Genomic DNA, 13,222 nt, shown 5'->3' with positions numbered 1-13,222 from the left:
GGAGGGAACGCAGCAACTCTGAGGAAGCAAATGCAGGGGCCTCCCCATTCCGGGCCTGACAGGTCACCAGCTCTCAGCACAGCACATCACGAGCAACTCTAGGAGAAGGCAAACACCTGCCTGGCAGTTAACTGATGTTCAGTGGAACATGGCTGGGACCCTCACTATAGAGTTAAAATTCTTCCAAAATTATTTCAAAGATGAAAAGCTTTCAAATATTAAGGGGGAAAAAAATCTCTGGACAAGCAACATCAGGAAGCTAGAACCCCACACTGCTCGAAGCTAAGTCTGATTGTGGTTCTCTAAGCCATGGGCCTCCTACCCTGAAAAGTGACAGCTGGTACTAAACCCAAGGCAAGGCAGGGACACAGATCTCTACAAGGAATCATCTGAAAAATCTGATCAGAGCTGGACTCCACCGTGCATGCCACACACCCGTCCTGAAGCTCTGAGCAGGTTATAAACACATCATCATCAGGCAAGGAAGGAAAGGCCCCAGTGTGGCACTTTGAAAAATCATAAAACCCAAAGTCCCCTTCTTTCCCACCTGTGGGAATCAGCTAAGGCAAAAGTGAATTTGGAAATCCAGATCAAATCCCTGGCCACCCAGTGAGATAAACGACATTTCAGGGTTCCTCTCGACTGAGTGACTTCACCCTCAGAAACCTTTAAATCTCAGTTTAAATACCAAGAGTGGCAGAGACACTAAATCAATTCCTTTTTCACCTGGGAAGTGAGAAAATACACATTTCCCAGCCCAGTCGCAGCAGCACAGGGGCCACATGCCCAAGTGCTCCCCATTGGCTTCTGTGTCCCAAAACGTTGGCCCCTTCCAGAAAGTGTCACCTCCTCTGAGAACCTCTGGATGCTCCCTTTAACGCTCCCTGTACACCAGAGAAGCTAAGGGAGGGCTCTGAGAGCTTAGGGCCAATCAGATGCAGGACACTTGGCTCCCTGAATGACCATGTGGGTGCTCCCATCTCCTCCACTGCCAGCTCTGGCCTGAGACCCAAGCAATAAGGAAACCTGAGTACACAGAGCCACAGAAACGTGGGGCTGTGTGTTACAAGAATCAGCCCATTGGGACGAAATCCTGCCCTGGGTTAATGAGCTTTGGTGAGAGGCTCTCCAAAGAGGTGTGACCATTTGGCCCAGCAAGTCCCAGATCAGAGTGCCTGGGTTTGCATCCCAGCCTGCTCCAGACTGCAGTAACCAGTTTCCTCCCACCTACTTGCGATACTCGGTTTGGGTTCTTGTTTTGACCCCAGTCAGGGGCTGTTGCAGATATCTGGAGAATAAACCGGCTTATAAACAAATAAATTAATAAATACTTTTAAATGATAGTTTCAAATAGAAATGATAAATATTTGAGGTGATAGATATGCTAATTAGCCTGATTTGGTCATTTCACAATGTAAACATGTATCAAAGCATCACATTGTACCCCATAAATATGAGAATCTACAACTACTATTTGTCAATTAAAAGTAAAATTTTTAAAAGGCTCCAAAGAAGTATTGGGAATTTATCCTCATAGAAGCTAACTTAGTTCCACAGTCTTGCACTGTGACACACCTGGTTCCTGAAAATCCAGATCACCAGCTGCCTTCAGAATCAGAAGCTAACCACACCCTAACGGAAACCTCCTGCTACTGTGTTTTCTTCTACCGATTTTATGACACCAAAATGACAGGGCAGACAAGTTAGGAAAGTGTTCCCGTGAGCGTAGCCAACAACAGGATGGGACAAGCCATCCATGCTGGGATATGAGGAGGAGGAAGGCTGGAGCAAGAGTAAGGAAAGCTCAATGCCGGATGTGAGGATGTTTATTCTACAGCAAAGTGGAGTCTGCATGTTTATATATTTACATTTAGCTCCTCAGTGACTGGTAGGATGCAATCCTTCCACAAAGGGCTGCATTCCAAGTCTTCTGGAGAGAAGACAGAAGGCCAACTTGCCCCAACCAGTCAGCAACACCTGCATGGGTTTGGCAGGCCTCCCTGGCCATGCAAAGAAGGAGCTGCCAACAAGCTCTTTCAGAACCCAGGACAGTCTCCAGCCCCTTGCCCAACGTTTCCACCATCAGGAAATGATCTCTTTGTCAACACGGTAAGAGGAAAACTGTCAAAAATCGCCAACTCAGGAGAATAAACACCCTCCAAAGAGAGGGAGGAAGCCCTGGGTTGGGCTGCCAGTTTCCTGAACAAGGAACAGACTCCACTTCAGGAGCAATTCGCATTACTAAGCAATTCTTTTCTCTTGAAGATGCTGCCTGGTCAAAGACAAAAGCTTTAAACATTTAAGTCAAAGCATTTCAAACACGCCACCCAGGTTTCCAGGGACTGCACCCTAACCACAGCAGGAGGTGATTTACCCTCAGGTTCTTAACCAAGTCATCTCATACCTGGGTCAAAGCAAAAATTCCAAACAGGGTGCACAGTGAGGAGTCCATACATACATGTGAGGACATTCTTTATATCCAACTCATGGGCTCATTCTTCTGTAGTACTCTCCTCATCTAAAAAATGGGGGACAGAGCCTTGATAGAGAACTGAAGCTCCTGGAGCCACAAAGATGACTGAGTTACTTAAACTCAAGCAACTTAGTTTCTCACTGGCAAGTGAGCTTCCTAATAATACCAGGCCTCCTCCCACATGAGCTATGAGAGTTATGCACATGATACCAGTCTTGAAACGTAAATGAGAATAAAGGTGAAGTATCATCATGAGTGTATGTTGCATAGCATGTAGCACCAGGATTCCTGCAAATCACAGGAAGACTGAGAAATCAGGAGACTTCAGGAATGCTAAAAAGACCCTCCTTGTGCACAGAATACTTTCCCTGACCCAAAATTTCACTTACATTTTTTCTTCAAGAATTTTAAAATTTATTTTCTTTTATTAATATAACAAGAACAGACTTCATGTAATTCAGATACAATTCTAATATAATGATTCTTCTCTCCCTTTGTTCCCTCTTCCCCTCCCGCCCTCTCTCCCGCCCTATCTCTTTCTTTCTTTTTTTCTTTCTTTCCTTCTTTGTTAGTTTTTACAACAACATATTTTTAATTTACTTTATAGTCAAAGGCTTAACGCTCTACTAAATGAAGAGTTCAACAAGTAAAAATGGGAAAGACCACTTTTCAGCAGGAATATATACAAGGGCTATAAACAATAACCAAACATTTTTTTAAAATTATGACTTTAAGAAATATATACTCTAAAGAGAAGTAAACTTGCGCTTCATCAGTATGAAGGTGTTCACAGAATCCAGATAACAGAGTTATTTTACAAACAAACAAGCTGAAACAAGCGAGGTCAATGACATTGCCCCAGTTCACGGAAGTAGTCAATCAGGAAGTCCAGCATGCATACACTTGACCCTAAGTCCATCCTTTTTCCCTGGAGGATTCTGCCAGATGCTAGCAATCATAGTCCTTCCAAGGGGAAGGTTTGAACACCCAGGGAGAGTGAAAAGAAGAAAAGAGTAATTAATATGAAAATATGACATAAAAATAGGAACAGAGGTAGTGCCTGCTACAGAAATTAATGTCTGGTGGCTCAATTTTAGGAAAGGTCAGGCAACCTAACACAGAGAGCTCAGAAATCTTCTCAAACCCACATCACACATAAGCCTTAAATTATAGCAGCTACTCACTGGCCCAGTACAGACAATGTCCATAGGCACAGAGTGCCCTGTATATTATTTAATACGAAACAACAGGTTCAAATTTAAATTCTTCTTGTCACACTCTGAGAGGTGGGAAAGCAAAGTTCTCATGTATACTTGATTCTTGCTAAGACTGCGAATGCACTGACTTGGGGCAGGCATTTGCTTTGAGCATATTCGATACCACTAGAAAATTCATGTTTCCTTAAAGATAAATACAACATCTACAGATCATACACCTGGAAAATCATTGAGCTCTTAAGTGTGTATGTGTGTGTTTCTACTACATTCACTTTATTAAAAGGTCTTGCAACTGAGCTTGAACAGTATTGAGTCTTCTGGGAGATGCCCATATGGGCTCCAAACAAACTCCACTTGCAAATCTGTAGATGAACAGAATGTTGGTTCAAATATAAAGAAAGGAAACAAAGATTGCTCTTTTAATGACATTCATGACATGTGGGGGCAAAAGAATTTCTATAAAAATTCAAGTTAAATAGACTATAGTAACAAAAAGAAAAGATTAAGCAGATGCTTTTGAAACATGGATACCACTGTAGGATCCAGAGTGCTCACCCAGTTGGCTAATACAGCCAGAATGGAAAACTTAGCAGATTCTGTGAAACTGAATCTAAAATGTGATTCCTGCCTAGTTTACAAACAGTACAACAACTAAGGATAATGGTCAACCTTTATTGATAATTTGTGCTATGCATTTTACATACAGAAGCTCATTCAGTCTTCCCTGCAATCTTCTGAGGATGTTATTATTCGTAGGACCCCTATACAGACGAGAAAACTGAGGCTAAGAAGATGTAGTCTCCTGTCTAAGGTAGTTAACTAACGTGGAGATCACACTGCTCCTTAGTTGAAAGGGGTTTTCAAACACTTTGACTAAGAAGGGAAATCAGGAGACTCAACAGAAGGAGTTGAGCCTATTGGCTTAACAGGAACCACAACACAGTATAGGGACAAATGTTTGGGGTAGATTCTAAGATAGGAAAATGTTAGTGGGATCCTGAACTCCCTAACCCTACTGGGACCCATATTTTTCAACTCAGTATATAGACATATAGTCATACAGCCTGGCTTATTCTCTATTTTATTCCACTGTATTTTTTGGTAGTGCTGGCCCCAAACCACTAAAATTATTTTTATACACCCAAAATGAGCCTCAACTTTCAGTTGAAAAGCACTACCCAGATGCAAATTACCATTTTCCAAATGCAACTGCTTGTATTTTTAAAGCATTCAGGTTTTTAAAGGGCAGGGGTCACACAGACCAACTAATTTAAGCCCTTTGGCTCAGGTCCTGGGAATTGACCCAGGATACAGATTCTTAGGACAGGATCCATGGAGGAGCTTCAAAGGTATTTGAACCTCCTGGAAATTAACACAGAAGTCCATTAAAATACAAATGTGGCATTCTTCTCTTCACCCTATGGTTGGGGCACAATTACTCACTCATGGAAAACTCAAGATTCAGTATGATCTTCTATCAGTTCAAAACTGCTAAAATAATTGTGTTTCCATACTATCATCATATGAACCTTGAGGGCTCATGTCTACTGTCTTCTCCTGGCCTCTGATACGGAAGATCCTCAACTACAGTAAAACTTCCTGGCCTCTCTGGTATCTCAGGATGGTCTGGGGAGGCCAGGCACTGGCTGAGCAGTGCAGAGGACCTGGTAGAATGATCCCATATGCCTTTCTCTTCCCCCTCTCTTAGAGATCTTCCAGGCCTCTGGGGAATCCAAGGCCCAGCCTGCTGTAGGCTACAGTAGGTAATTTGAGAGATTCTGGTCCATGGGAGGAAGCCTGTTGTTGTCCAGTGCTAGGTCTACACAGGTGGGTAAGTCCACCAAACTCTACCGGTCAGGAATATCTAAGCGACCCACTGCTGTACTTCCATGTCAAAACCTTCAAGCCTCCATTTACCAACAGTGACGTCAATCTTTTGAGCTCCATCTGCTGACTCCTCCGTCTCTGTCAATTCATACAGAACTTGCACTAGAAAAATAGCTCTACAACCAGAATCCCAAGAAGCTCTATCCTCCCCAAATTCTCAGTTTCAAGTGGGTTGACAAGAATTCAAATACTGTGTTTAACTCATCTGTTACTTTCCAATTTTAGGACAGACTACATGTGCCTACTTGATCAGACACCCTACTACATATTCATATTCTCATGCAGCTACCACTGAGCAGAGCTGTTCCTAGAAACCAAAACACAGAACCACTTACCCATTCAACAGAGGATTTCAGAATCATTATTTTCTGTTAGCCTAATGCCCAATCACAGACCAATGCCAGGGTTGCAAGGTGGAGTTAAATGGGAATTCGGTTACAGCTCCTGTTCTTATAGGAGTATTTTATTGTGTTGCTCAAAATGAACTTCCAGACTAACAGATATTCAGGTGCATTGTGATGCTTGCCCATGGGCTAATAAATTTCAGCATGCGTTCTCAATGGTTTAGGAGGCAGTCAAGAGACTACTCTGCAGAGAGAGTAACTCTCAAGAACCCAAAACCAGTGTTCTGGTTCCTACTTAGATTTTCTATTTATAAATCTGACTTGTAAAACCTGCTAATTTTGCCATAGTACAACAAAAGCAGTGTAATACTTGGGAAATAAATCAACTGGGCTCTGAGCTGGAAGAAAAAAATTACAAGTGTTTGGTTATACAAATCTCACTGTTATTTTGTCTCTGCCTTGGTAATAAATAGATAAAAATCTGATTCAGCCTAGTTTCTCACTCAAGAGTATTTGATCTGAGTGTCCAATTACAAAGTGGTCCCTGAGGTTTGTGTCTCCAGAGCATCATAGCTGATGTATGTAAAAAGATGTAGTAAAAATTGGTCCTATAAGAAACCAAATTGATGGAATGAAGCACAAGAAAACTTTAACCATCCCCAGCATCCTGCATAAACCAGCTCAGCAGAGGAAGACAGGAAGTCTAACTGGAAAGAAAGTAAATATCGATGGTGGGTACTTCTGAAAGCTGGTGAAGAGTTAGTTTTGCTTGTCCTCATTTTGCTTAGATATATTTTCAGGGAAAATGAAATCAAAAGACAAATTTATTTTAGTAGAAGAAACTTTGAAATCCATGAATTGTGTTTTTCAGGGATGTACATTCCATAAACTTTGTGAAGCCTCTCATATGTGAACGCATCCACCATGAATGTGCATGATAATTCTAAAACATCACAGACAGAAGAGAAAGAAGTGGTTCACTCAGGGCGCCACTCCTCTCATCCCTGAACCCTTGTTCCTCCCCACTCCACCCCACCACAACCCCAATCAGAGCACTCCTCTAGCCAAACACTTCCCATCTGCAGGGGAGGATGGGAGATGGAGGAGGAAACTGATCCCAGCCCACACTAACAAAGGTGTGCTGGGACAGGATACTCTGCTCCATTATTACACACGCTCTATAAGGTGCTAAGAGCTCTATAAGGTTACCACCATCATCCCCCATCTCACAGGGTGTTATGGTTTGAATGTGTCCCATAAAGTTCACGAGTTGGGGCCTTAACTCCCAATGCAGAAGTGCTGGGAGGTGGCACCTAAAGGTGCTTAGGTCACAAGCAATCCAATTTCACAAGGAGATTCATGCTGCTCTCTTGCATGCTAGTTTTTGTGGAAGTGGCTTCACTTTTGCAAAACTGGGTTGTTATCAAAGGGGGTCTGGGGTCCCCGGCTCTCTCTTGTTCCTTCATCACATCACGAAGCAGCAAGAAGGTTCTCACCAGAAGACGTTTCAGCACCACACTCTTGGACCTCCTCATCTCTAGAACCATGAGCCAAATGATTTCTGTTCTTTGTCAGTGACCCAGGCTATGGTATTCTATATATACTGATACAGGAGAAAGAACTAAAGCCCCAAGAATGACAAGCACCCTGGCTGTGTGTGAATCCACACGCTGGGCTGTGACACTCTAATTCCTTTCCTTCTATTTCTGTTGTTGCGTTGTCTTTCCCTTAGCCACAATGCATGGTGGATTTTTCTGTCATCTCTACCACACTGTGAGGCAGTGGCAGTAGTCTAACAATCCACCTGGGGCATCCATCCCGCAGCTGGTTATTTAGGATGCCTATGTCCGCGGAATTGAGTTACCACGGAATATTAGGAACCAAACCTGCTAGATTTTATCTTTTTAAGGCAGAACAACACCATTTTGGGGGTTGGGAGAATCTCCCATCCACTGGTTCACTCCCCAAATGCCTGCAACAGCAAGGGCTGGACCAGGACAAAGCCAGAAGCCAGGAACTCCATCTAGGTCTCTCACATGGGTGGCAGAGGCCCAAATACTTGAGCCATCATCCACAGCCTTGCATGGTAAACATTAGCAGAAAGCTGGATTGCAAGTAGCCAGGACTTAAACAGGCAGGCACTCTACTATGGGACATTGGTGTCCTAAGCATCAGCTTAAACCACTGTGCCACAATCCCTGCCTTAGACCAGAAGAACTTCAAAAGTATCTGTGTGTACAGCATGTATAGCTCTAGTTCTACTTCAGAAAGACTGCCAAGCAGTCACTGGAAACTTGAACAAAGTGTGACCCACTTCATGGTTCCCCAACACAATTCAGGCATGCTGCTCTCAGCTATGAAGCCAAATTTCTCTCCAGGGAACTCAGGTTCCCTGGGGAAGATTAAAGTAGAGGTGCACATCACAGCCAAAATGAAGACAGACAAGAGCATTAGTGAAGAAACCTCAGCAAGCCGCACTAAGCCAGTCTGCAAGGACCACCTACTGTAGGATTCCACTAGATGACAGGCTGCAAAAGGCAAAAGTGTGGAGACAGCTAAAAGATCACTGATGGCCAGGGGTTGGTGAAGAGGGAGGGATGAGCACAGGGAACTTTTAGGACAGTGAAACTATTCTCTGTGATGCGGTAATGATGGATATGCATCACTGTATGTCTGCCAAACCCAGCGAATGTAACACACCAAGGACGTACCCTGCTGTAAACTCTGCAGTCTGGGTAATAATGGTCAACATAGGTTCCCTGACTATAACAAGTACACCCCTCTGGTGGGAAACTGGTAATGGCAGAGTGTGTTGGGGGGTATTTCATGGGAACTCTCAGTGCTTTCCAATTTTGCTGTAAGCCCACAACTATTCTAAAAAGCTAAAGCATTAAAAAAAAAAAAAAGTAGTACTATGGACACATCAAGAGAGGAAGAACAAAAAAAGAGGCTCAGTAATTTTAAGTTCCATGATGTCCAACTTTATGGATAATAGAGACAAGAACCTCAGCTCAAAAGCAGGACACAGATCAAACCAGCCTTGAACATGGTTCCTACAATGATTTAGTAGAAGTGGCAGAAGTCTGTTTGTTTGTTTTTTTTTAATCTAAAATTTTATCCTCTTGGCTCCAGCCCAAGGCGAGAGAGACAGTGGCCATGACACTGCTGACAACAGCAGCAGAGGCCTTTTACAGCAGAGACTTACTCTGAGTCAGGTGCTGGAGAAATATTTTCATTTTCCCAGCAATGCTAGCAGGAAAGAACTTATCCCCAGGCAGGATCTGAAGCACAGGGAGTTTCGGTGACTTGCCCAAGGCCACACAGTGGTGAGTGGCGGAGCTGCTCTGAGGCTTCCTCCTCTGCCTGCACTTTGGGAGAGCTGTCACAAAGCTCAGAATTCCAGGGTTCCATCCACAGGGCCACCAGCAAAGGGGCTCAAAGGCCCAACTAGAAAACACACTGTTCTTGCTGGAGACAAAGACTTTGCTTTATTTCAATTCTAAACCACAAAGTGATTTCTAAGTCATTTCTTTGCCCTAATTATTGACCTACTTAAGTAACAGTCTGATAATGTCACCACTAACAAAGGTCATCACAGCACAAGGAAATGGTGAATACCTATCCCATAACAGCACACCTTCTGTTCCACCGAGGCAAACAAGCACAGCAACACTACAACAATGCAGTGGAAGAAGAGATTTTGGGGCTGGCACTATGGCATAGTGGGCTAACCCTCCACCTGCAGTGCCAGCATCCCATATGGGTGCTAGTTGGAGTCCTGGCTGCTCCTCTTCCAGTCCAGCTCCCTGCTAATGCACTTGGAAAAGCAGCAGAAGATGGTCCAAGTGCTTGGACCCCTGCACCCACATGGGAGACCTCAAAGAAGCTCCTGACTCCTGACTTTGGATCATCTCAGCTCCAGCTACTGTGGCCATTTGGAGAGTGAACCAGCAGATGGAAGACCTTTCTCTCTGTCTCTCCCTCTCTCTGTCTGTAACTCTCAAGTAAATAAATAAATCTAAAAAAAGAATAAGAAGAGTTTTTGTTAACAGTTTGTTACTATTAAGAAAGAATCATGGAAGTATACAGCATCATAGGGTATGCTTTTAGAGTTTATTTGGAAGGGCCTTCACTTAAAACAATATAAACAGGGACAGGAGTTGTGGCGCAAGCCTGCTGGAGTACCAGCTTCAGTCCAAGCCGCTGTGCTTCCAATCTGACTTCCTGTTAATGAACCAGGGAGATATAAGAGGATGAGAGAACTGAATGGAGTTCCTGGCTTCTGGCTTCTGGCTTTGGCCTGGCCCAGCCCTGGCTATTAAAGCCCCTTGGGAAGTGAACCTTTAAATGGAAGATTTTCTCTTTCTCTCTCTCCCTTTTAAATAAGTCATTTTAGAAAAATTAAATAAAACAATATATAAACATTCACCTTGTATCTGCAGAAGCACAGATATGTTTGTAACTTTCATAAAGTGGGAAAGAAACCAGGAATCCAGAGGTTGGAGGTGCCACATGGAGGGAGCTTTAAAGAGCCCACACTTTTCAGTATTTTTCTACTTTATTCTTTATTTCCATAATGGCAATATTATGTTGAAAAATCGGAAACATACTTTACACTGGCATTTAGGAATTTTTTTAAATACAGAGCAAAAAACTTCCTATTTAAAATCAAAGAAGCCCACTCATTTGGAAACCACAACCACCCTAATGCCAAAACCTTGTGCACATAAATACCTGATCTTATTAAGAGCCAGATCCCTAACTCCCCTCTCACAGGCAAGAAGCTGGATTATCGGCCTATTAAAGACAAGATCACACAATTTTCTACTTTTGCTGTGGCTGTGTTGCAGTTTTCTTACTGGTGAGTTCAAAGGCCTCCGGAGCCAGGACTGAACTCTTTCCTCTGGAGAAAGACAGGCTCTCTACCGCTTTTTTGTCATGTCAATTCATTTGGGAGCCCTTCTGGAGGGAGAGCATCCCAGGCTATTGAGAATTATCTATTAGCAGATTGGAAAACAGCAGAAATCTGAAAAGGAACATCCTGCCCATCTGCACAGCAAACAAAGATGCACAGAAAACCAAACAGCCTTACTGGCAACTGCACCAGGCTCCAGTCCACACCATTAGACTCCAGATAATGTGCATGAAGCAGAAAGAACCCAAGAACTGTATGAAGTCCCCCAGGGGCCAATACTGAAAAGCTAGCAGGCCTAGTATCCCAGGGTTATTTCCCACTCCCTACAGATGTGTATGATAATGCACTTCCCACCAGGTAATACTTGTGGCATTTTTAAGATGCTAGATGAAAGGCATTTGGGAGCAAAATGCTTGTTACTGAGTTGGGCCCAGGGGCTGCCCCTCCACGTCCTTTGCAGTGGTGATTAAAGTGACTGCCTCCATGCCTCCCTACCTTCCAGAGATGTGAGGTTTAATTAATATGCACTTGGGGTTTTAAGATCCCTAGATGAAAAGGGGACCAGATGTGAAAGTTATTATTATTCTGTTCAAAGTACGCTGGTCGACTGACATCTGTGGGCAAGTCTACCACATGCCACTTAAAACGAACGGACAGGGTCAAACGCCAAATGGCTCAGGTTTGCATCTTTGAAAAGTGCAGAGATCTGCCACATGTGTCCAGGCCATGGTCTAACAGGTAGCTCTAGGGAGCGGGGAATGCACACCACAAACGGTTTCCTTCTTTCAGAAGGCACATCCTCGGGGCTGGTGCTGTGGCACAGTAGGCTAAGCCTCCACCTGTGGTGTCTGCATCCCATATGGGCACAGGTTCAAGTCCCAGCTGTTCTTCTGATCCAGCTCTCTGCTATGGCCTGGGAAAGCAGTGAAAGATAGCACAAGTCTTGGGCCCTGCACCTGCATGGAAGACCAGGAAGAAGCTCCTGGCTTTGCACTGGCCCTGCTCTGGCCATTGCAGCCATTTGGGGAGTGAACCAACAGACAGAAGACCTTTCTCTCCTTGTCCCTGCTTCTTTCTATCTGTAACTCTGCCTCTCAAATAAATAAATAAATCTTAAATAAATAAATAAATAAATGAAGGCACATCCTCAGCGAGCAGCCTGACCACAGCGGAGTGGGGAGAGGAGTGTGGGACTGGATCTAAGAGGAAAACAGAGCAAAGCATAGGGAGGATTTTTCCATTTGGTGGATAAACGGAACAAGGGGCTGCCCAGAACTTTATATTATCTTCCAGGATTTTTAGCCACCCGTGCATCACTACAGAACATATCACTACCCCTGCACAATAAAAGTCCCTTTTCTCACCAGCTATCAAAAAAGAGATCTGTGTCCAGAGAAGTTGAATAAACTTATGCCAAAGACCCAACAGCATGCTGTATATGCAATAGCAAAGTATAATCAATGCTCAGACCAGACACAGAGGTTTCAATGCTCAGATCAGACACGGGGTACCAATGGTCCGCATGAGGAAGCTGCTAGGCCTACCTTTTTTCTGCCAAGGGTCATTTGGATATTTATAACATCATTCACAGGCCATATAAAATTATCAATTTAAAAATTGGCCAGCGCCGCGGCTCACTAGGCTAATCCTCCGCCTTGCGGCGCTGGCACACTGGGTTCTAGTCCCAGTCAGGTCACCGGATTCTGTCCCAGTTGCCCCTCTTCCAGGCCAGCTCTCTGCTGTGGCCAGGGAGTGCAGTGGAGGATGGCCCAAGTACTTGGGCCCTGCACCCCATGGGAGACCAGGATAAGTACCTGGCTCCTGCCATCGGATCAGTGCAGTGCACCGGCCGCGGTGGCCATTGGAGGGTGAACCAACGGCAGAAAGGAAGACTTTTCTCTCTGTCTCTCTCTCTCTTTCACTGTCCACTCTGCCTGTCCAAAAAAAAAAAAAAAAAAAAAAAAAGCCTGGGCCAATTTATGGCTTAGCAGGTTAAGCCAAAGCCTGCAGTGCCTGCATCCCATATGGATGCTGGTTATAGAGTCCCAGCTGTTCCACTTCCAATCCAGCTCCCTGCTAATGTGCCTGGGAAAGCAGTAGAAGATGGCCCAAGTGCTTGGGCCCCTGCCACATATGTGGGAGACCTGGATGAAGCTCCTGGCTCTGAGCTTCAACCTGGCCCAGCCCCCTACCAATGCAGCCATTTGGGGATTGAACCAGCAGATGGAAAATCTCTCTCTGTAACTCCTCCTCTCTAACTCCTGCCTTTCAAATAAATAAATGTTTTTTAAAAAATTAGCCTGCTATAGATTTATTAAATTTTAAGCCCCACCTACAGCTGCATTAGCAGGGCCACACCAAGTGATTTTAAAGGTTTTATGTGGTT

The 13,222-nt window shown here is 44.1% G+C and overlaps 1 protein-coding gene across 17 annotated transcripts in view; it reads right to left on the bottom strand.

Moving 5' to 3' along the window:
- TIAM1 (TIAM Rac1 associated GEF 1) overlaps nt 1-13,222 on the bottom strand; it is a 445,843-nt gene that overhangs the window by 187,958 nt on the left and 244,663 nt on the right. The window contains exon 1 of one of the 17 annotated variants that reach the window (XM_051819226.2): nt 9,127-12,797. The exons of the other annotated variants lie outside the window; for them this stretch is intronic. The gene's annotated coding sequence lies outside the window, so the exon portion shown is untranslated. Of the gene's footprint in view, nt 1-9,126; nt 12,798-13,222 lie in introns of those variants that run through there. 17 annotated transcript variants of the gene reach the window in all.

This window comes from Oryctolagus cuniculus, chromosome 4 (genome assembly GCF_964237555.1).
Source record: "Oryctolagus cuniculus chromosome 4, mOryCun1.1, whole genome shotgun sequence".
Taxonomy (NCBI): domain Eukaryota; kingdom Metazoa; phylum Chordata; class Mammalia; order Lagomorpha; family Leporidae; genus Oryctolagus; species Oryctolagus cuniculus.
Note: the sequence above shows the minus strand (reverse complement) of the source record. Positions and strands in the feature narration are given on the sequence as shown.